At 39.2% G+C, this 24,479-nt stretch overlaps 1 protein-coding gene across 3 annotated transcripts in view; it reads left to right on the forward strand.

Annotated features, from left to right (window-relative positions):
- The window catches only part of CDH12 (cadherin 12), a 1,125,215-nt gene that overhangs the window by 991,808 nt on the left and 108,928 nt on the right, over nt 1-24,479 (forward strand). The gene's annotated exons all lie outside the window — the stretch shown is intronic.

Raw genomic sequence — 24,479 nt, forward strand, 5'->3', positions numbered from 1 at the left:
TCTTTCTTTCTTTCTTTCTTTCTTTCTTTCTTTTTCTTTCTTCCTTCATTCCTTTCTTCCTTTCTTCTTTTCCTTTTGACAGGGTCTTACTCTGTCATCCAAGCTGTATTCTAGAAACTGGAGTGCAGTGGCAGGATCTCAGCACTGCAACCTCTGCCTCTCTTAGTGACCCTCCCATCTCAGCTTCCCAGGTAGCTGACACCACAGGCTTGCCACAACGCCTGGCTAATTTTTTTTTTTTTTTTTTTTTTTTTTGTATTTTTGGTAGAGACTGGGTTTTGACATGTTACCCTAGCTGGTCTGCAACTCCTGAGCACAAATTATCCACCTGTCAGCCTCCCAAACTTCTGGGATTACAGGTGTGGGCTACCATGACTGGTGGTATTTTTCAAACCTCCCATTTTATAGATGAAGAAAGTGATCTCATTAATAATGTATTGGGAGAATTTGGATCAGAATGCATACATAATATAATAAAGTTCAATTTTCATTTGTCTCCAGTAAACTTCTGCTTGGAGTAATTGCATTACAACAAATCTTGCAAAACAAGTAGGTTTCCAAATCTTTTTTTTTTTTTTTTTGAGACAGAGTTTCGCTCTTGTTACCCAGGCTGGAGTGCAATGGCGCGATCTCGGCTCACCGGAACCTCCGCCTCCTGGGTTCAGGCAATTCTCCCGCCTCAACCTCCTGAGTAGCTGGGATTACAGGCATGCGCCACCATGCCCAGCTAATGTTTTGTATTTTTAGTAGAGACAGGGTTTCACCATGTTGACCAGGATGATCTCGATCTCTTGACCTCGTGATCCACCCGCCTCAGCCTCCCAAAGTGCTGGGATTACAGGCTTGAGCCACTGCTCCCAGTTTCCAAATCTTTTATGTAACAATGACTAACCCAAATCCCATCCTAAATTACTGCAGCATTTAACCATGGAATCACAAAAGAAACAAAACCTTAAGGTTAAATCAGAATCTCATACACAAATAATAAACTTTTCTCTATTAGCTAAGAATATTTAAACAATATAATGTGTACAGTTATTACTCCTTTGTAGACCGACACTATTTCTATCATTACTCATCTGGATTCATGAGCACTTTTGCAAGTATTGCAAAGTCATATGGCATCATCATGCCTTTGAGTTTATGAAATAATCAATATTCAAGGTGACTTGCTTTCAGATAATGCGAACTGCTATAATAAGTTCTAGGCTTTATTTTAATGGATTTTCCACACATGATATCCATTTTTCTAATGGGTATCAATGCAGTCCTTTCTTTTATGAAAGCTCATGCTCTATCTGGCAATGGAAAGGAGAATTGTACACACTTCTGTAGACTTAGCAGGGCTTGAGGTGTCAGGATTGCCAAAATGCTAGTAATTAGTTTACTGCCCTCTTTTGTCACTGCTCTTAAAAGTTCTCAAGACATTTTTCATTTGAAGTTGCTCTTTTGATTTCTGTAACAGACAGCAAAACAGCATCATCACTGTCATAACTATTGATGGAATATTGATATTGTAACTATTGACATTGAGCCTTGTGGCTGAATTAAGAGATCCAGAAGCTTGATTAAAAACTTCTAACATCAGATGATCAAAAGTATTTTCTTAGCCAGACTCATTTGTTCCTTTATTAACTTAAACAATAGACAGGTATTAAGTACCTATTATATACCAAGCTCCATAGTAGGTTCTGAGATTCCATAAATAAGAAACAAGGCACTAAGCATATGGAAATGAGTCTCTAGAATTGGAGCTATTGAGGCCAGTCTTTAAAATGGAATGAAGTTTACCGGAGTAAAAAGGAACACTTTTCTTTTTTCTTGAGACAGAATCACACTCCATCACCCAGGCTGGAGTGCAGTGGTACAATAATCTAGGCTCACTGCAATCTTTGCCTCCTGAATTCAAGCAATTCTCCTGCCTCAGTCTCCCAAGTAGCTGGGACTACAGGCACATGCCACTATGCCTGACTAATGTTTGTATTTTTAGTAGAGGTGATGTTTTGCCATGTTGGCCAGGCTGGTCTGGAACTGTTAGTCTACAAATGATCCACCCTCTTAGGCCTCCCAAAATGCTTGGATTACAGGTGTGAGTCACTGCATGTGTTCTGAAAAGAATGTAGGAATTTGTCCCACATTGGGTGCCAGAATGTAGGGATTCATGAGCCCCACATGTTTGGCACCAGAATTTATAGGGAACCAGCCCCCACATCACCCATGGGTACCCCAAGTTTGGTGGCGACAAAGGAATGAGAAAAAGACAGATTAAGAGAAAAAGTGGGACGAGGGGCCATCACTTATTACTGAAGAAGAGAGTGAAGGTCCTGAACACTGATCATTCACACTATTTATTGGTTACAATCACTTTGATCTATAGGGTAGGGGTGGAGTGATGGTGAGGAGAGGGTGACATGATGGTGGAGTGAATCAGTGAGCCAGAACTGAATCAGTGAGCTGGAACTGGTGTGTCATTCTAAAGATTAATAACAGTGGCGATTTGGGAGTTTCACGAAACAAGAACATGTGGTTATCTTTAGTCTATTATCTATGTGCAGTTGGTGGAACTCAGGCCTTACAAGAAGCCTACAAGCCTGGCTACATTATAGCGCTATAAAAGGGTTTTACGTCCTTGAACACAATGTTTATGGTAACAGAGCCGAGGTCACCCTGCACCGGAACATGAGGCATGGGGAGGCCTTCCTCCTCAGAGGCCTCCTGTGGCCTTCCAGTTTGTTGTTCCAGTTTATATGTTACTCATAACCCATTTACGTAGGCACTCTGTAAGTCCTTTCTCCTTTGCTGCTTCTGCCAACAAAAAACATTTCTGATTTTAGCTACAGCGTGTGTAAAGGGCAGAATGTGAAGTAGCCCTGAATCTTAGGGAACTATATTATATTGAAGCAGCAGAAGTAGACAGGGAAGAGACAAAGATAAGCCTGGAAATGTAGAGACACCCATTTGTGAAGAGCATTGGAGATAGTGCTGCGGCCAAAATCAAGCTGACATTTTTGAGAGACAAATGTGGCTGGAGCAACCAGCTAGGTGGTAGGTTAAGACAAGCAACATTTGGACTATTAAATATTACAACACTATAACCTAGGTGAGAAATAGTAAACATTTCCAATAAAAGTAGTGGTGGAATGCATAAGGAAAACATTGTAGCACTGTTTAGTCAATGAAAGGGGCTACACCAGATGTAAACAGTTAAGTGCTAAACAGAAGTTTTCAAATGTCCTCAAGATCTATCTTGGTCTAGTTAAGAGGAAGTTTTGCTATTTAAGCAACTGGAAAATACAAACGATGGACAGGATCTAGTCACTGGCATATAGGGGCTGATATGAACAAGACTATAGAGTTAAGCATGTAGAGTGAGAGACAAAATCAGGGTACACAAGCAGGGAGAGAAAAGGGAGTCTGTAAAGAATATTAAGTAGTTATCAGAGACACAGAGGGAGAGCCAAGAGTAAATGATGTTGAAGAAACCAGAAAAGGAGACAACTTGAAGAGATTTAACTCAACCATTAAAATGCCCACAACGGGCCAGTGCGGTGGCTCACGCGTGTAATCCCACCACTTTGGGAGGCCAAGCCAGGTGGATCACGAAGTCAAGAGATCAAGAGCATCCTGGTTAACATGGTGAAACCCATTTCTACTAAAAATGCAAAAATTTGCTGGGTGTGGTGCTGTGCGCCTATAGTCCCAGCTACTCAGGAGGCTGAGGCAGAGGAATCTCTTGAATCTGGGAGGCAGAGGTGGCAGTGAGCCAAGATTGTGCCACTGCACCCCAGCCTGCTGACAGTGAGACTCTGTCTCAACAACAACAACAACAAAATGCCCACAAGGAAGAAAGGTAAACATAAGAAACACCATTCTCTCTTAGCAGAAAAGATCAGTTAATCAGAAGCAGTATTGATAAGCTGAAGGAATGCAGTTCAAGTCCAGAGTGCTCCAATTATAGTAGGAGGCTGAGGGGAAAGCAAGATTTCAATTAAGGCAAATTGCTGAAGGAAGCGTTCTACAAAAGTGTGACAATGAGTGGAGTTGGTGTCCGGTTCTTCTAGAAGTAGAATGGATCTTGGAAAGCAACTTGGGAGCCAGCACTAGACGAAGAAGCCAGAAGATGTAATTTACGTGTACTGCTAAATTTAATCTTTGCTAACGTGTTTATGAAATTCAGTTATAAATTTGCAATTCTTAGATAAGAGGCTCAAAATTGTTACCCAAAAATTAAGTGACAGAGCTCTCACTTTTGTTGGACAGAGGGCAAAAGAAATTCCCTAGAGGAGAGGTTTGCAGAAGCTGAGTGGTTAAATTTTACAATGAAAAGAAGCAGATGGATATTAATCTCGAAGTTTAGACTACATAGAGTAATTGGCACTGCTTTGAAAGTTTTGGACAGAGCAATGGTTATGCAAAACCCTGTAACCAAAAGATTAATCTTCATTTTGGGAAGAGTTCAGATATGATTCAATTTTAAACTGTATAACAAATTATTAAAAGTAGGGGACTTTCCCCATTCATTACAAAGTTGAAGAATTTAAATGATCGTTTTGGTGAGGGTTCACTAAGTGCCAGTTATTATGCTGAGAAATTGACATGCATTTTCACATGAATTAATGCATAAATAAATTCCATGAGATCCCTACTCTTTATACTCCCATTTTATATTTGAAGTAACAGAGGTTTAGAGTCTTTAAGTGACTCGACAAAATCTTGTTAATTTGAAAATAACAGAAAATTCTAATGCAACTCAAAATATAAAATAGCACAAAATATCTTTAAGGAATTTCCACATTGTCTTCCACAATGGTTCAACTAATTTACATTCTTATCAACAGTGTAAAAGCACTCCTATTTCTCTGCATCCTCGACAGCATCTGTTGTTTCTTGATTTTTTTAATAATTGCCGTTCTGACTGGTGTGAGATGCTATCTCATTGTGGTTTCCATTTGCATTTGTCTGATGATCAGTGATGTTCCTTCACATGTTTGTTGGCCCCACAAATGTCTCCTTTTGAGAAGTGTCTGTTTATGTTTTGGCCACTTTTTAATGGAATTGTTTGTTTTTTTCTTGTAAATTTGCTTACATTCCTTGTAGATTCTGACCCAGCAATCCCATTACTGGGTATATACCCAAAGGAATGTAAATCATTCTATTATAGAGATACATGTATGAAAATGTTCATTGCAACACTATTCACTATAGCAAAGACATGGAATCAACCCAAATGCCCAACAATGATAGACTGGATAAAGAAAATACACATATACACTTTAAGGCTATACTATATAGCCTTAAAGGGAATAAGATCATGTTCTTTGCAGGGGCATGGGTGAAGCTGGAAGCCATTGTCCTCAGCAAAATCATGTAGAAACTGAAAACCAAATACCGCATGTTGTCGCTTACAAGTAGGAGCTGAACAGTGAGAACACAGGGAGGTGAAAAACACATACTGGGGCCTGCTGAGAAGGGTGGGGGAGGGAGAGCATCAGGAAAAATAGCTGATGTATGTTGGGCTTAATACCTAGGTGATGGGCTGCTAGTTGCAGCAAAGCACCATGGCACACGTTTACCTATGTAACAAACCTGCACATCCTGCACATATACCCCAGAACTTAGAGTAAAATGAAATAAAATTTTTATAAAATGGCACAAAAAGAGGACTGATAGTCTCGAATTATCAAAATGCTTGGAGGATGAACTTCTGACAGGTTTAGTTGAGACTTGTCTTTTATTTTCTCCCCATGAATCCAAATTTTGTGGCCTCTGGTGTGTGACAATCTTATCAATTGCCCACTGAGGTGTTGAAATGGTAATAGCAATTCCAGGTATCTGCACACCAGTGCCCAAAGGGGATACAAAGAGAATTTTCTAGAAGCTCACAGTATTTGTTCCTTCTGATTTTATTGGCTTTAAATAGGTTACATTTATACTTCTTAAACAATCATTATTAGCCAGAAAAAAAGGGGGCAGAATTTGGATTTGTTGTTTTAGACCTAAGCCAATTGCCTCCATGGGATTCAACTTCTAATGTACATGGAGGTATAATGGGGACGGTGACATATTAATAAAATATGAACAGTTCATAGGATTAGGTGGGATTAATTTTTGGAAGTTTATCACACTGTCCACTAAAATTACATTATCATTACAGAATTGAAATAACTTGCACAAGATCATATATCTACTTAATTACAGTGTTGATTTTAGGATTTAGTACTTCTGACTTCTAGTTCATACACACACATATACTATATACGCATACACATAATACATATATATGCTTTTTTTTCTTTTACTTGAAACTACATAGACAGATAGATGCAGATAAATGAATAGGAAGGTGATAGATAAATAGAGAGAGAGAGGGAGAGAGAGAGATCTTACCCTTAGCATGGCAGAAGCATCAAAACAAATAATGTTAGGTATGTAGGGTGCGCATTAAACTCTAATTAGTCACAGTAACTGGTCCTGAGCACCTTGGCCAAATATATTTGAATAAAAAATGATTTCGTTACCCTATAATAGTATGATGCTACACAGAAAAAAGTACAAAGCTTGCTGAATTGTCGCTGGGAACCACTGAGTGAATATATTCCACACTCAGACATTTCATCATTATTTCTATGGAATTTCCTAACAGCATCTGGGAAAATAATTTCAAATGACATGCGGCATAAAGAAGGCATCACTGTAAGTTGGAGTTCAATGTGTGTCACTGGACGCAGGCATTAGCATTCGTATTGATATTCATGGTACTATAGAATTCTTGGCACATAGCTGAGAGATAAAGTGCTCATAAAAATGGATTCACTTATCCATCAAAGTAGGTTTGAATCACAAGGTGTAAATATGTATAGTCTAAACTATTTAGGACAGATCTAAGAGGAAGGTTTTATAACCTTAGAGTGCTTTTGGAGCCTTGGACTGAATACCAAATCTTAAGTTGCTGTCACAGCATTAGATGTGCTGAGGCTACCCTGGGCCACACTGAGCAAGGTTGGGATTTTAGGCAGAGAAAACCAAATTGAATCCTCTGATCTTAGAAGTACAGCACAAGGAGGCATCAATTCTACTCTGGGGGATTTTTATGACATGTCTTTTCTAGTCCATCTTTAAGATTCTCATTATTTCATGAAGACTTAACCAATGTATAATTATTTTCCCTTGGGTCTCTAACAAAGTGATCCAATATCATTATAATCTGCTTGCTGGCATTTTAATATACTTTAAATATATATTCACAATCTCCTTTATCTAATACAAGGAAGATAAATTCGAGATCAGTATCTGGATATTCAGGGGTGAGAGTTGAGGATAAGAATCACGCAAGTGTCACACTTTGGGAAGTCATTACCCTATGTGTGCTTCAGGAGAACAGAAAGTGAGTATTTAGGTATATGTTTTAATTTACATACCCTAGAAGAGCAGTACTACCTGGCCAATTCTATTATAATATCTTTATATGTAAATATTAACACATTTAATACCACTAGAAAATTGATGCTGTGTTTTTTTCACCTTTTCTGCAAATAAGGGAACTAAAGCAAAGATAAATTTGCCTTGAGACCACACAATTGCTTAACGGTTAACATGGGATTCAAAATTAGGCCACAGAGACAAAGATTATAATCACAATGTCAAGCTATTCAGCCTCTCCTAATTGATGAGCTCTTCTAGGACAATTCTTAGCCCTGGGTTTTCCAGATTCATCTTCTGAATTTTTTTTTTTTTAATCCTGTTACCTGTCACGCTGAAAAGCAATTAAATTAAACTCTCTGATGAGAGTTGAAGAATTGGTGGTGTTAATCATTTTTGTGGCTGGGAATTGTGGCTTATGCCTATAATCCCAGCACTTTGGAAGGTCGAGGTGGGTAGATTGCTTGAGCCCAGGAGTTTGAAACCAGCCAGAGCAACATGACAAAGTTCTGTCTCTACTGAAAATACAAAAATTAGCTGGATGTGGTACCATATGCCTATAGTCCCAGCTACTTGGGAGGCTGAGGTGACAGAATTATTCGAGCTCACCAGATTGGGGCTGCAGTAGGCTGTGATCATACCCCTGTACTCCATCCAGCCTGGGTGACAGAGGAAGACACTGTCAAAAACAAAATCACACTAATTCTTGTAAAATACCTTATATGCTGCCCTGGCTGAATATAAAGAGGATGGAGAAGCGATTTATAAATCTAAGGAGCAAACCAGAAAGAGATCCCACAGAACAAAATGGACCTCATTGTTATAGTCCATTTTGTACTGTTAAAGCAAAATACCCAAGACTGGGTAATTTATCATGTATAGAAATCCACTTGGCTGGCAGTTCTGGAGGCTGAAAAGTCCAAGATTGAATGGCTACATCTGAAAAAAGCTATCTTGCTGTGTTATCCTGTGGTGGAAGATGAAAAAGCAAGAATGGGCACATGTGAGAAAGAGAAAATCACTTTTTTTCTGCCATTTTAGTTGTATCCAGGCCCCCCACTAATTGGATGGTCCCTGCCCTCACTGAGGATGGACTTACGTGCAAATCTCCTCTGGAAACACTCTCGTAGACACACACAGAAGTGGTGCTTTCCCAGTTCTCTAGGGGTATTAGTCCATTTTCACGCTGCTGATAAAGACATACCCTAAACTGGGCAGTTTACAAAAGAAGGAGGTTTAATTGAACTTACAGTTTCATGTGGCTGGGGGAGTCTCACAGTCTCACAGTCAAAGAAGAGAAAGTCCCCTCTTACATGGATGACAGCAGGTGAAGAGAGAATGAGGAAGACACAAAAGCAGAAACTCTTGATAAAATAAACCATCAGATCTCATGAGACTTATTTACCACCACAAGAACAGTATTGGAGAAACTGGCCCCATGATTCAGTTTTCTCCCACCAGGTTCCTCCCACAACACATGGGAATTACGAAAATACAACTGAAGATGAGATTTGGGTGGGGACACATAGCAAAACCATACCATTAGGTATTCCTTAATTCAGTCAAGTTGACACCTAAAATTAACCATCACAAGTCCAACCCTTATCAACTTGGCACCTATATGCATTTTCTTAAGGCATACTTACTCTCTAAATAAAGACAATTACAAGGTAATAATTTCCCCAGTATGATACAACTATCCTACTTACAGTAGAAAATATATTAATTCCTTCCCCTGAAGAGGAGTTAAAGTCTTTGAGTGATGTTTACCTTTTGCCTAATGTCCCATAACTTTAATGCTATGATTTAAATTAATAATACTTAAAGACTAACATAAAGTCAATATATCTTCTATTAGATGATGGAAGAATAAAACATAAAGAAAAAATGTATTTTCTTAATATCTGTGTATATACACATAAGCAAAATATAGAAAAAAATACTTATGATAACTAGTCCTCATTTCTACAAAAATCATGTGCTCATAGCTCGAATTTATTAACATCTTCTTCCACTTCCCATTCTGTATTCCCTTTGCCTTCCACAAGAATGTCAGCTGGTGATGGTTCTTTACACAAAGGCTCTGGGCCATTCATAATCCTACCTAGACTGAATTATTATAACTTCCCATTGACCTTAATCACAGAGTATGATACTAATAGAGCCAACTTAAGGGATTGTCTGTATTCTAGACACATTCTACCTTACCTCTGTTGTGGAGTTGTAGTCCAATTCACCTCACTAGTCTGGAGAGATCACCCCAGCCAAGAATATAACTCCCGTCTTAGACTGTTGATTTAGATGCATGAGGAGCCCAAAGTATCCTGGTGGCATTCTCAGCTTTGAGTTTAATGGAATCGCTGTTGTGTGTCCTGGTGGAACCATTCCTTTCTCTGGAGCTAAGACCTTTAAGCCAGCAGCGCATAAAGTTGCAGGAACAAGAGCAAAAATTTGTTAGTGGGTCACCAAGGGTAATAGTGAGTGGTGCCGATAATCCACCCTGGCCCTAAAAATTAATAGCCTTTTCACAATCAAGTACGTTAATTCTATCCCAATAGTCCCCAAAGTCTTAATGTGTTCTAACATTAACTCAAAAGTTCAAATTCCATATAAATCAGATATGGATGAGATTCAAACCATGATGCATTCTGAGGCAAATTCCTCTTTAGCTGTGAGCCCATGAATTAACAAGTTGCTTGTCCCCCTAAATACAATAATGGGATGGGCATAAGATGGACATTCCTATGCTACAAGGGAGAGTTAGCCAAGAAGAAAGTGGTAACTATTCTCAAGTAAGTCCAAAGGCCAACAGGGAAAACATTAAGTCTTAAAGCTGGAGAATAATATCTCCATGGGGGTGGGGGTTGGACCCCGAAGGCCTCAGGCAGCTCCACCTCTATTACTTTACTGGACTTGGTACCCCCAGCACATCTTAAGGGCTGGAGTCTTGTGCCTATAGCTTTCCCAGTTTGGAGTTGCACGCTGATGGCCCTACAATTCGGTGTCTTGAGAGCCACCCTACTCTCTAGCAGCCCTACTCACTAGGCATTGCCTGGTTGGGGACTCTCTGTCATGGTGTGTTAGTCTGTTTTTACACTTCTGATAAAGGCATACTGGAGACTGGACAATTTACGAAAGAAAGAGGTTTAGTTGGACTCACAGTTCCATATGCCTGGGAAGGCCTCACAATCATGGCAGAAGGTGAAAAACATGTCTTCCATGGCGGCAGACAAGAGAACAGTGTGAACCAAGTGAAAGGGATTTCCTCTTATAAAATCATCAGATCTTGTGAGACTTATTCACTACCATGAGAACAGTATGGAGGAAACCGCCCCCATGATTCAATTATCTCCCACTGAGTCCCTCCCACAACACAAGGAAATTATGGGAGCTACAATTCAAGATGAGATTTGGGTGGGGACACAGCCAAACCACATCATTTCACTCTTCAAATATTATGTCCTCACATTTCAAAACCAGTCATGCCTTCCCAACAATCCCCCAACATCTTAACTCATTTCACCATTAATTCAAAAGTCCACAGTCCAAAGTATCATCTGAGACAAGGCAAGTCCCTTCTGCCTATGAGCCTGTAAAATCAAAAGCAAATTAGTTGCTTCCTAGATACAAGAGGAATACTGGTATTGGGTAAATACAGCCATTTCAAATTGGAGAAATTGGCCAAAACAAAGGGGCTACAGGCCCCATGCAAGTTCAAAATCCAGCAGGGCAGTCAAATCTTAAAGCTCAAAAATGATCTTTGACTTTGTCTCACAACCAGTCACACCGATGCAAGAAGTGAGTCCCATGGTATTGAGGAGCCCTGCCCTGTTGCTTGGTAGGGTACAGCCTCCCTCCTGGCTGCTTTCATGGGCTGGCATTGAGTGTCTGGGGTTTTTCCAGGCATACGGTGCAATCTGACTGTGCATCTGCCATTCTGGGCTCTGGAGGACAGTGGCCCTTTTTTCACAGCTCCACTAGGCAGTGCACCAGTGGGGACTCTGTGTGGGGCCACCCACCCCACATTTCTTTTCCATACTGCCCTAGCAGAGGTTCTCCATGAGTGCCCCACCCATGCAGTAAACTTCTGCCTAGACATGCAGGTGTTTCCACACATCTGAAATCTAGGTTCCCATACCTCAATTCTTGACTTCTGTGAACCCGCAGGTTCAACACCATGTGGATGCTGCCAAGGCTTGAGGCTTGGAGCCTCTGAAGCCATGGCTGAGAGCTGTACCTTGTCCCTTTTTAGTGGCTGGGATGCAGGGCACCAAGTCCCTAGACTGCACATAGCAGAGACACCCTGGGCCAGGCACACAAAACCATTCTTTTCTTTCTAGACCTCCAGGTCTGTGATGGGAGGGGCTGCCACAAAGGTCTCTGACATGCCCTGGAGACATTTTTTTCATTGCCTTTGTGATTATTATTCAGCTTCTCATTGATTATGCAAATTTCTGCAGCCAGCTTGAATTTCTCCTCTGAAAATGATATTTTCTTTTCTATTGGATTGTCAGGCTACAAAGTTTTCAAACTTTTACGCTCTGCTTCCCTTATAGAACTGAATGCGTTTTACAGCACCCAAGTCACATCTTGAGTGCTTTACTGGTTAGAAATTTCTTCTACCAGGTAGCCTAAATTATCTCTCTCAAGTTCAAAATTCCACAAATCTCTAAGTCAGGGGGAAAATACTGCCAATCTCTTAATTAAAACATAATAAGAGCCATTTTTGCTCCAGTTCCCAACAAGTTCCACATCTCCATATGATACCACCCCAGCCTGGGTTTCATTGTCCATATCATTAACAGCATTTTGGTTAAAGCCATTCAACAAATCTCTAGGAAGTTCCAACTGTCCTGCATTTTCCTATCTTCTTCTGAGCCCTCCAAACTGTTCCAGTTACTGTCCGTTACCCAGTTCCAAAGTCACTTCAACATTTTCAGGTATCTTTACTGCAGAGCCCCACTCTACTGGTACCAATTTACTGTATTAATCTTTTTTCACACTGCTGATAAAGACATACTGGAGACTGGAGAATTTATAAAAGAAAGAGATGTAATGGACTCATAGTTCTACATGGCTGGGGAGGCCTCACAGTCATGGAGGAAGGTGAAAGGCACATCTCACAAGCAGCAGACAAGAGTGCAAACAAAGTGAAAGAGGTTTCCCTTCATAAAACCATCAGATCTCATGAAACTTACTACTGCAAGGACAGTGTGAGGAAACCATCCCCATGATTCAATTATCTCCCACTGTGTCTCTTCCACAACATGAAGGAATCATGGGAGCTATAATTCAAGATGAGATTTGGGTGGGGACACAACCAAACCATATCACATGGCATTATCCTTGCAGAGTTATAGTTGGGGCTGTCTGTGGTGAGTTTGCCCCTGTGACAAGTATGTGACTAGGACCCCAGGATTTCTGTGACATTCTTTTAACTCTAGGTGAAGTCCACCATGGTCTTACTTCACTCACTCTGCATGCCTCCATAATCAATACCCTACAGCCAAGGTTTACAGCTTATACCTGCCAGAGTGGTGGATCAAAGCACCCCTGGGCCCACTTGAGCCATTACTGGGGTGGCTGAAAAGCACCATGCTGGAATGTGGGCAACAGAGTCCTTAGATAGTCTTGGGCAGTGACTCTGTGCGGGAGGGAGGCACTCTGGGTCTATCCCTGGAAACAATCCTATCCTCCTAGAGCTCCAGGCTTGTGATGGCACAGGAAGTCTGGGAGTGCCCTGAAATGCCTTCTGAGTCTTTCATTCATTCAATGTTTTGATGAATATCACCTGGCCCCCTTCTGTCTCTGGTAAGCTCTTTAGCAAAGGGGAGCTTGGCCACAACCTTAGGTTAATCTCATAAACACATTTTTTATTCTTTACATGGTCAGTCTAAACATACTCAAAAATTTTGCTTTCTGTCTTCCTTTTAAGCTCTGTCTTTAAATCATTCCCTCCTTTCTCATTTTGCTTCAGATGGCTTAAAGAAGCCATGTAGCATCCTAAATGCTGTGGTGCTTAGATATTTCTTCTGCTGAATATCTTAGGTCATTGCTTTTAAATTCTACTTTCCACAAAGTCTTAGGACATGAACATAATTCTGCCACATTATTTGCAACTGTATGACAAGGGTTACCTTTATTCCGGTTTCTAATACCTTGTTCTTAACTTCCCTTTGATACTGCATAAGAACAGCTTTTGCTGTTCATATTTCTATGAACATTCCAATTACAATCACTTAAAAAATATCTTAGAAGTTTCAGACTCAACCTACATTTCTTTGCTTCTGAGCCCTCACCAGAATTTCCCTTACTGTCTTCATGGTGATCTAGAATTTTTCTAGCTTGCTCCTCTAAATTCTTCCAGTCTCCATCCATTACCCAGTCTCAAAGTAACTTTCACATTTTTGGATATTTGTTATTGATAAAATTGATGCCAACAGCTCTACTTGGCATCAATTTTTCTGACCAATTAGTCTGTTTTGTGCAGCAATAACAGAATACCAAAGACAAGGAAATTTATCATGAAGAGAAATTTGTTTGACCTATAGTTCTGGAGGATGGGAAGTCCAAGATTGAGGAGCTGCATCCAGTAAGGGCCTTCTTGCTTCATTATTCCATGGGAGAAGGTAGAAGACAAGAGAGAACATATGTGCAAAAGAGAATATAGCTTTTCTTCCATCTTTTTGTTGTTGTTCTTCTATCTGGACTTCCAACTGATTGGATTGTACCTGTCCACACTAAGGGTGGATCTTCCTCATCCAATCCACTGACTCACATCCAATCTTCTCTGACAAAAACCCTCGCAGACACATCCAGGAGTAATGCTTTACCAAATCTCTAGGTATTCCTCAATTGAATCAAGTTGACACTTAAAATTAACTAGAACACCCTTGTTTCAATGTCTTATAATATTCCATTCGTTCATAGCATCTTGACATGCACACACACACACACACATGCAGATATATTCTGTTTTACATTTCTCTGCTGCATAATGCCTTTTTTATATAATAAAATGTGCAATCGTTTCATTTGAAAATAAATTTCAATTTTCTTTTTCATTTTTATTTGAAAAGCAACTTTAGTATATTTAGGATTCTGAAATAAGAATTATAAAATATAATTTTCCTAATTCTATTTTATCTTTAGATCATAATGCAATGTATAAAGTCAAGGCAAAAACAAAAATAAACTGATTTGCTACACGAAATCTATCTCTTTTTTGTCATATGCATCAGTTTTGAGAAATGTTATTCTTCAAAGAAATTTACATTAGCTCTCCTCTGGCTTGCATTCCATAAATTGGCTAAGTCTTCTTGCCTATGTAATTTTGTAAAGAAGTAATTCTGCTTACTTTTGATTGTACTCTCTAAAGTAGAAATAGTGAGTTACATTAGAAAACTCAATATCAGCTAAACCCCCAATTTAGTATTGAAAATGATTCTAAAGATCATAACCAGCTACCAGGTCACCCATTTATAGAATTGTGTGTATTGTATTTCTGTCTCTTCTGTGTAAAGGTTTATGTGGGTACTATAAATAATCAATAAACATTTATTTCGGACTTAATGACAGACCAGGTCCTGGGTGTATAAAGATAAATATAATAGCGCTGTTGGTGTAAAATTGTTTTACTACAGTAAGAAAAACATGTACTGGGTTTTAAAAACTCAAAATATTCTAGTGTGATGGGATTATAGAGCAGTGAAGAAATTGCCTCTGCTTGAAATAAAAAATGAAAGTGCTCACACAAGTGTCATAGACCTGGATGTCAATGGTGAGGCAAATGTCCTTCAGGTAGCAGAATTGCCTGTTCAAGAGCACAGAGGCATGAAAGAGCCTCATCATAAGCAGTAAATAAGTATAAGTAGTCACAGCATGGGGTCTCTGGGAGCACAGTTGTAATCTAATCTGCAAGGCATATTTGAGATCTATTCATGTCATGCTATTCAGAGCATGTCAGTGAGTTTAGATGATTTTTTTTAAATAGGGATAGAAACCCATTAGAGGTTTATTTGTTTTTGTTTTGTTGTTTATTTCCATTTTATTTTTGTAATCAATGAAAGTAATAGGGTCAATCTTGTGTGTTAGCTCAAAGAATCTAATATTCCTATATTAAAGAGATTCAAGGAGAAAGCAGACAGGATGCATTTCAGCTTTCCGATTGTGAGAAGGTGAGGACCCCAACCTGTTAAGACAATGGCAGAGTGATAAAAAGCAAGAACATATGCAATTACTGGAATATTCCTATACATCTGGAAAATTTAAAAAATATTTTCTAGAGACCATACATTAAATATAATCCACTTATATGTATCTATTTTCTATGTCTTCCTAGCAAGTTTATTTAATGCTCCCAATGTAACTGATACGTAGAATACAAAACTGTCTGGCTACAAGTAGCATTTTACAAAATAAATAATTACGTAACATATTGGTTTTTTATCGTACATTGAAAGTAGCAGGCCAGGCGCAGTGGCTCATGTCTATAATCCCAGCACTTTGGGAGGCTGAGGAGGGTGGATCATGAGGTCAAGAGATCGAGACCATCCTGGTCAACATGGTGAAACCCCGTCTCTACTAAAAATACAAAAATTAGCTGGGCATGGTGGCACGGCCTGTAGTCCCAGCTACTCGGGAGGCTGAGGTAGGAGAATTGCTTGAACCCAGGAGCTGGAGGTTGCGGTGAGCCGAAATCGTGCCATTGCACTCCAGCCTGGGTAATAAGAGCGAAACTTGGTCTCAAAAAAAAAAAGTAGCATCTGGTGCATGGTATATACAAGCAAATACTTATTGATTGAGAGAAGACATGAATGAATTAACAAAATTGATTGAAAGAAGACATGAATGAGTTAACATACAATTGGCTACTTTCATTGAAATTGTGAGTTAGTGGGGCACGCTTACCTTGCTACCATTTTGTGTGAGAGTGTCTTTAAGTACCAATAAGAATGATTTTAACATCACTGGCCTTCAAGTATTGGATTGTAATATGGAAACATTGCACCAGGTAATTCTTAAAATTTAACCCAAGCCTTGATATTGTTAGTCTTAATTAAATCAAATAAATAAAGGATGATTATTACATGACACATCAAAGAGCAGAAGCAAGCCTTCTGTATAGTTATATGCTGAAATTAAGCTGGCTTGCCTGGTCTGGGCTCCAGGACCCATATACTCATTGTATAGAAATTCGGAAGAATAAACAATAAAAACCACATAATTTTACCAAACACAACCAAAGGATAATAGTTTTTAAGATATACATACCACACATGCACACATAGTTATGAACACGTTTACACAAAAGAAAACCACTTAAAGTAACCACATAAAAATGAAACCAAATAAAAATAAGTTTGTAAATTAACCTTTGCAGTAGATAGACACAGATATAATACATTAAAAAAGGGTTAAGGAAGACTGTGGCTTGTACAGACACACACACACACACACACACACACACACACACACACACATACACAAGAAATGACCAAAAACCATATGATGCTAAAGTTCACACAAAAATAAAAAATGCAAATAGGAATGATATGGGCTGGTGAGAATGATAAAAAATATATCTTGTAGATAGGAATGTAAAGAAATACAATTTCTAGTAGTCACCTTGACAATACAGTACGTTGAATCCATATGCTTCTTGATCCAGCCATGGCAATGGTAAGAATTCCCTGATAGCAGAATTGTTTGTAATAGAGAAAATAAACAAAATCCTCTTAACAAAGTGTCTGCTAAAAGAAAATTGGTTAAAAATTGTGAGACAGATTTTTATGTGCTTTTATAAAATGGCTGTTCAATATATTTAATGAATAAAGTAAGGTTCAAGAAATTACACAGAAAAACAACAAAATTCTAATCAGAGATGTAAATACTATGTAACTAAAATAGTCATTACAAATTATAAAGTACTACTCACTTTGTTGCATTCTCACTCAATATATTTTATTTTAGTTAAGCTTTCAAGTAATTTTAAATTAATGCAATTGCATCCTACAATAAGCATAAATTATGTCCAAGTATAGTGAGGTTCAATTTTGTATTGGGAGAAAATGGATGTATAGTTATTTCTCTTTCATGTCAATAAATATTGAAATACAGGTTAGTGGGTAAGTATTCTAGATAGATAGAGATAATGAGATAAAGATAAGTCAATATAGAAGGGGTAGTTGAACCCTACAGTAGTCCTAACAGTAGCTTAAAAAGTCATACATGACCATTTTCTCTGCCACCTCCATCTGATTTTTGATCCATAGTGAAGGTGGCTCTGATTTTCCTGAGTTTCCCTCAACACTTCCAGGACCTCTTTTACCCAGAGCTGCCTCTGCATGTAATTAAAACTCACAGGAGCAGTGAGTAGAATGGTGGTGTATTAGTCAGGGTTCTCTACAGGGACAGAACTAAAGGATTGATGTATGTATGAAAGGGAGTTTATTAAGGAGTATTGATTCACAAGATGGCAAGGTGAAGTTCCACAATAGGCCACCTGCCAGCTGAAGAGCAAGGAAGCCAGTTCAAGACCCAAAACCTTAAATGTAAGGAAGCTGACAGTGCGGGCCCAAAAGCCCCTGACAAACCAGTGGTGTATGTCCCAGGGTCCAAAAGCTGAAGAACTTGGAGCCTGATATTTGGGGGCAGGAAGCATCTAGCACAGGAGAAAGATTAAGGCCAGAAGACTCAGCAAATTGGCTTCCTCCACCTTCTTCTGCCTGCTTTATTCTAGCCACACTGGCAGCTGATTAGATGGTGCCCACCCAAATGGAGGGTAGGTCTATCTTTCCCTGTCCACTGACCCAAATGTTAATCTCCTTTGGCAACACCCTCACAGACACACCCAGCAAAAATACTTTGCATCCTTCAATCCAATCAAGTAGACACGCAATATTAACGATCACAAGTCCACCTCTTGTTAACTTGAACTCATAAACATCTCCGAAGTTACACGTAATCTCCAAATAAAGACAATAATAAGGTCCTAATTATGCCTAGCATAATACAGCGATTCCTCCTACAACCTGAAGCACATTAATCCTTAACCTGAATGCTGTTACATAAAGTTAACAACACTTAAATGCTGATATGAAGTCAATAAATCTTGTGTCACATGATCAAGAAAAAAGAAAGGAAATAAAATGAAGATACTCTTCTTAGTACAAGTGTAACATGCACAAACATTCTTACGGAAAAAGTGTTCATGTCAATTGCAGTCCTCGTTTCTGCAACCGGTCACATGGTCGAAGCTGGTATGGATGACGACCTTCTACTACTTGTAATTCTGTATTTCCTTTTTCTTAAGCAAGCATCTCAGCAGGTCATGGCTTATTACCTGGTGGAGTGACCCAAACCTTTATTAAGGGTCTGGGCCATTTGTATCTGCCTGGATTGGGTGGTTGTAGTTTCATGTTGATCTTATTCACAGGGCATGTTAATACTAAGAGATGCCCTAAGATATCTCCTGTATTCCACACATGCTCTTCCTTACCTCCACTGTGGAGTAGTAGACTGATTTCATCTTGATAATGTGAGTGAATCACCCCAGCCAACACTGTAACTCCCTTCTTAGCCTGTTGACTTAGAGTTAGGAGGAACCCAAAGTGGCCAGGTAGCAATCTCAACTTCCAGTTTAATGGAGTTGTTATTGTATCTCCTGGTGTCAGCATTCTTCCCTCTGGAACTAAGGCCTCTAGGCCTGCAGAATGTATTGTGGCAGAAACAGGAAGCAAGAATTTTGCTACTGGATCACTAGGGGTGATGGTGAGTGGTACCACGTCCACCCTTTGATTCCTGGACTGTGGGAGAAACAGTACCATATATTAAATACTGATTCAGAGCATACACAGCCTTCTGGAGAACTGATTGGACCGAAGGCAGAACCGGGTGGAGGTGATCAGATCATGTGAGTGGTTTCCCCATGCTGTTCTTGTGATAGTGAGTGCATTTTCATGAGATGTGATGGTTTTATAAGGGGCTTTTTTCCTTTGCTCCGCACTTCTCCTTCTTGCTGCCCAAGAAGAAGTTTCATTTCTTCCCCTTCACCTTCCACCCTGATTGTAAGTTTCCTGAGGCCTTCCCAGCCATACTGAACTATGAGTCAATTAAACCTCTTTTCTTTATAAACTACCCAGCCTTAGGTATTTCTTCACAGCAGTATGGGAACATACTAATACAGGTGGTTAGGGGAAACTGAGCAGGCAGACTACGGAGATGTTCCTCAAAGTACACAAAATTTCACTTAGGAAAAATAATTTTTTTTTTTTTTTTGAGACTGAGTCTTGCTCTGTCACCCAGGTTGGAGTGCAGTGGTGCCATCTTGGCTTACTGCAACCTCAACCCAGGTTTAAGTGATTCTCCTGCCTCAGCTTCCCCAGTAGCTGGTATTACAGGCACACACCACCACACCTGGCTATTTTTTTTTGTATTTTTAATACAAATGGGGTTTCACTGTGTTAGCCAGCCTGGTCCTGATCTCCAGATCTTGGAATATGCATTCCTCGGCTTCCCAAAGTGAGGATAAAGAAATTCTGAACATCTAACACACAACATGGTGACGCCAGCTAATAGCAATGCATTGTATTCTTGAAAATTGCTGAGAGAGTAGATTTTAAGTGTTCTCACTACATAAACTGATACATTTGTAAGGAAATGCTTAAGTTAATTAGCTCCATTTAGTCATTCCACAATGTATACATATTTCAAAACATGCTCTACACAAGCAATATATACAATATTGTCAATTACAAAATAAATAGATTGGGTGAAAAAAGAAAGTGAAAAAATTATTCAGGTCTCTACATAAATGAGATTTTACAAAATTGCTTTTCCTGATTACCATATGAAAATCTCTCACCTTGAATCTGTTTCTCCTCCCATTCCCCTCTAGATAGGACATTAGATTTCAGGACTTGACCTCTCAATTTTATTCACGCTGTTTCCCTGGCACCTTGGACAGTGTGCCTGGCACTTCATATACCCATTAATTTGAGAGGAGTAATTAGAAACTATTAAACCATTTTGTGCATTTGTGTATGTGTAAATGTATTGTCTGACTAGACAAGATATTATATGTATGAATTCTTAAAACTGAATCTAAAAAGTGAAACACTGCTTTATATTAGTGTTTTCAACATAAATTGGACAAAAGAACATTGACTTTAATTTAAATTAATTCTTCTAGGTAATGTTTCCCTCTTTACTGAGTTTATTTATCAGAATTTTATTATGGTATGAACCTTTGCTTGCAAAATAATGACATCATAGTATGTTATGACTATAATTTTACAACATAGAAATACATAATGCTTTACTAAATTGTTAATTTCTACATATAGTTTCACATATACATATCTGTGTACTAAAATGATATGTTATGAACTGACTTGAATCCTCCACAAATTATATGTAGGTTCCCTAACCATGAATGTGCCTGTATTTGGAGACAGACCTTTTCAGGAGGTAATTAAGGTTAAATGAAGTCATAAGGGTGAGTCCTAATCCAATAAAACTGGTGGGCTTATTAAAAAAAAAGGGAAGGCACAGTAGAGAGCTCCTCCCCCTCCCCCAACCTCCCCCCTCCCGCCTCCCCCCTCCCCCCTTCCTCTTCCTCCTCCCTTTCCCTTCTCCGTCCCCATCTCCCTATCCCCCGCCCCCTCCCCCCCACCTCCCCCCTTCCTCTCCCTCTCTCCCTCTTTTCCTCTCCCTCTCTCTCCTTCTCCGTCTCCCTCACCCCCTCCCCCTCCCTTCTCCCTCTCCCTGTTCCTCTCCCTCTCTCTGTCTGTCTCTGTCTCTTTTTCTCTATGTGAGCACAGAGGAAAGGGCATGGAAGAACACAGTGAGAAGCCAGGAAGAGAGGTCTCATCAGAAACCCATTTTTTCTGCTTTTTAATCTTAAACTTTTTGTGTCCAAAACTGTGAGAACATAGATTTCTGTTGTTTAAAACACTCAGCCTGTGGTGTTTTGTTATTACAGCCTGAGCTGACCAATACAACATCCAAATCAGGTCTCATATGATCTCTAACTCATAGTCATTTAAATGTTAGTGATCACTTATTTAGTTGCAGTTTGTATCAAGTGGGCATCTCCTGACACCTAGTCATCAGACTTCCGTCATATTCAATGGTCAGTTTTTCTGTTCTTTGCTTTATCATTGTTTTATAAATATTTATTCCCTTTGAGTGACTGTTCAAGATATAGAATTTAGCTATTACTAAAAAAATAACTTTTAGTGCTAGCTTTAACTGTTACTAAAAATACACTTATCTATTACTGATCAAAACAGTGTTGGGAACTTGAAGTGACTTGATACTCTCCATTGCAAATTCTGCTCTCTGGCTCTGACCACTTACACAAGAGTGTTTTCTCTGTGAGCTACATTCTCTCTCTGCATTTCACCATTTACAGTGGTGATACTGTCACCCCCTGGATTTGAGTGTTAAGAGAATAAATTTCAGGCTGACTGCTACATACAAGACTACTTCAGATTCTGGGCAAATCATTGACCATATTATTTGCTTGTGGCACATTAAACATGCCCCAACCAGAACCTCCTGCTCTTTCCTCCTGGGTATTTAGTGTTCAATAGCATCAGGAACAGCTGGTGTGCTATCCAAGCACGGAAAAAGGTAGTCCTTGGAGATTTTCATGCTCCACGAAATTGATTGAGACTTCTTAATGGAAAGAGTATGAAATCTGTGACTTTTGCATGAGTTTGGTGACAGTCATTAAGCAGCTGACAAAATAAGCTGGTATAGCGGTGTTTAATTGCATTCTTGTAAACACCCAGAGAGGCAATCCTCAAGAACTTTTGAAGGATTGACTTTGGAGTCTGCTCTTTCATTAAAGAGGGATTAACCTATACTGTAATTCAGTGTACAATCATTTTTAATTCTATAGATAAAGCTGAAGAAATATAATAGGAATGTGGTTATTCTTGCTATCCAGTGATCCTTTAAAGTAGCAGAAACTGGGATTATATGAAAAAAATATTTGCAGCCTTGATGCATCAGTGAAGCATTTTCTAATTCACTCCTTTATTTGAGCTATAAAAATTATTTAACATAAGTAATTTTTTTATTGTTGTTTTGAGACGGAGTCTCCCTCTGTCGCCAGGCTGGAGTGCAGTGGCACGATCTTGGCTCACTGCAACCTCCACCTCCTGGATTCAAGCGATTCTCATGCTTCACCCTCCCCAGTAGCTAGGATTACAGGCTCGTGTCACCACACCCAGCTAATTTTTGTATTTTTAGCAGAGATGGGGTTTCACCATGTTGGCCAGGATGGTCTCCATCTCCTGACCTAATGATCCGCCCACCTTGGCCTCCCAAAGTGCTGGGATTACAAGTGTAGGCCACCATGCCCGGCCACATAAATAATTTAATACAACTATTGGAAGAAAATATTTGTTCGGCATAGCAGAGGTTCATGTAAACAAAATGTAAAAACAAAACAAAAAAACAAAAAGTGTAAAAGTGAAGATATGTGTTCATCTTTGTTTTCCCCACTGTACATTGCAATATGGTATCGGCTTGTCAAATTTTATAAATGTTGTCGCTAAGTATTTCTTATTTCTCAAATATTTTTATTTCCTATTTGTAACTAATTATAATACTTTTGTTTTCTTTAAATGTATCCAATGTGTAGGACAACTTATAGTTTTTCAACTGCAATATTTTTGTCTAGAATTAGGGCAGTAGTGAATATTTGTAGACTTGCCTATATAACACATCCATAGTGGAGGGATAGCAGACATCCAGATGAAGAATCTGAGAAAAAATACTGTTGATACCAGAGGACTATACTCTTAATAAACTGTTTATTCCTATAGCATTAAAGAAAGGTAGTTTTACTGAATCTTTAATACAGGTACCCAATGTTACATAGAAATAAACATTGGGCCAGGCACAGTGGCTCATTCCTGTAATCCCAGCACTTTAGGAGACAGAGGTGGGCGGATCACGAGATCAAGAGATCGAGACCATCCTGGCCAATATAGTGAAATCCTGTCTCTACTAAAATACAAAAATTAGCTGGGCGTGGTGGCGGGTAGTCCCAGCTACTTGGGAGGCGGAGGCAGGAGAACTGCTTGAAGCTGGGAGGCGGAGGTTGCAATAAGCCAAGATCGTGCCACTGCACTCCAGCCTGGTGCCTGGCGAAAGAGGGAGACTCTGTCTCAAGAAAAATAAATAAATAAATAAAATAAGAAAAAGAAATAAACATTGGTCAGATTATGATTAATGAGAGTAATAATGTTGATGATGATGACGGATAATATTAGCCTTCACTCCTGACTGCTTAATAACGTTTTCCTACATTCCCTCTAAAAGTTCCATCTAAAAGTTTCTTTTCCTGGAAAAGGCTGCTGTTATATATTTTTCATCTGTTAAGTCTTGGCATTGAATATCTACAGAAAGTTATTATTTCTCACTCTAGTCACAACCCTAACATTTTATTAAAAGAAAATGGTAGGCTGGTTGCAGTGGCTCACACCAGTAATCCTAGTACTTTGGGAGGCCGAGGTGAGGGATCACGAGGTTAGGAGTTCGAGGCCAGCCTGGCCAAGATGGTGAAACTCCGTCTCTACTAAAAATACAAAAATTAGCCAGGTGCAGTGCTGCGTGCCTGTAATCCCAGCTACTCCAGAGGCTGAGGCAGTAGAATCACGTGAATCCAGTAGGCAGAGGTTGTAGGGAGCCGAGATCACGCCACTGCACTCTAGACTGGGTGACAGAGCAAGACTCTGTCTCAAAAAAAAAAAAAAAGAAAAAGAAAAGAAAAGAAAAGGAAGGAAGGAAGGAAAGAAAGAGAAAGAAAGAAAGAAATGGTAGAAGTGAAAAAATAATTCATTTCTTTAGCTTCTATAGTCATTTATGAAGATATGGTTTGTTCCAAATTTGTACTCTTAGAGAAAAAGCTGAATGAGTAATTGAATGAAAGGGAACAATCCTATTTTCCCCAAACAGAACAGTTACTTTGAACGCCTACAACAGATTAAGGGAGTTTTACTCACTGTGTAACTTTGGATATACATGTGTACGTGTGGGTACAT

Source organism: Sapajus apella, unplaced genomic scaffold (assembly GCF_009761245.1).
Source record: "Sapajus apella isolate SASKATOON/1434 unplaced genomic scaffold, GSC_monkey_1.0 scaffold11, whole genome shotgun sequence".
In the NCBI taxonomy this organism is placed as follows: Eukaryota; Metazoa; Chordata; class Mammalia; order Primates; family Cebidae; genus Sapajus; species Sapajus apella.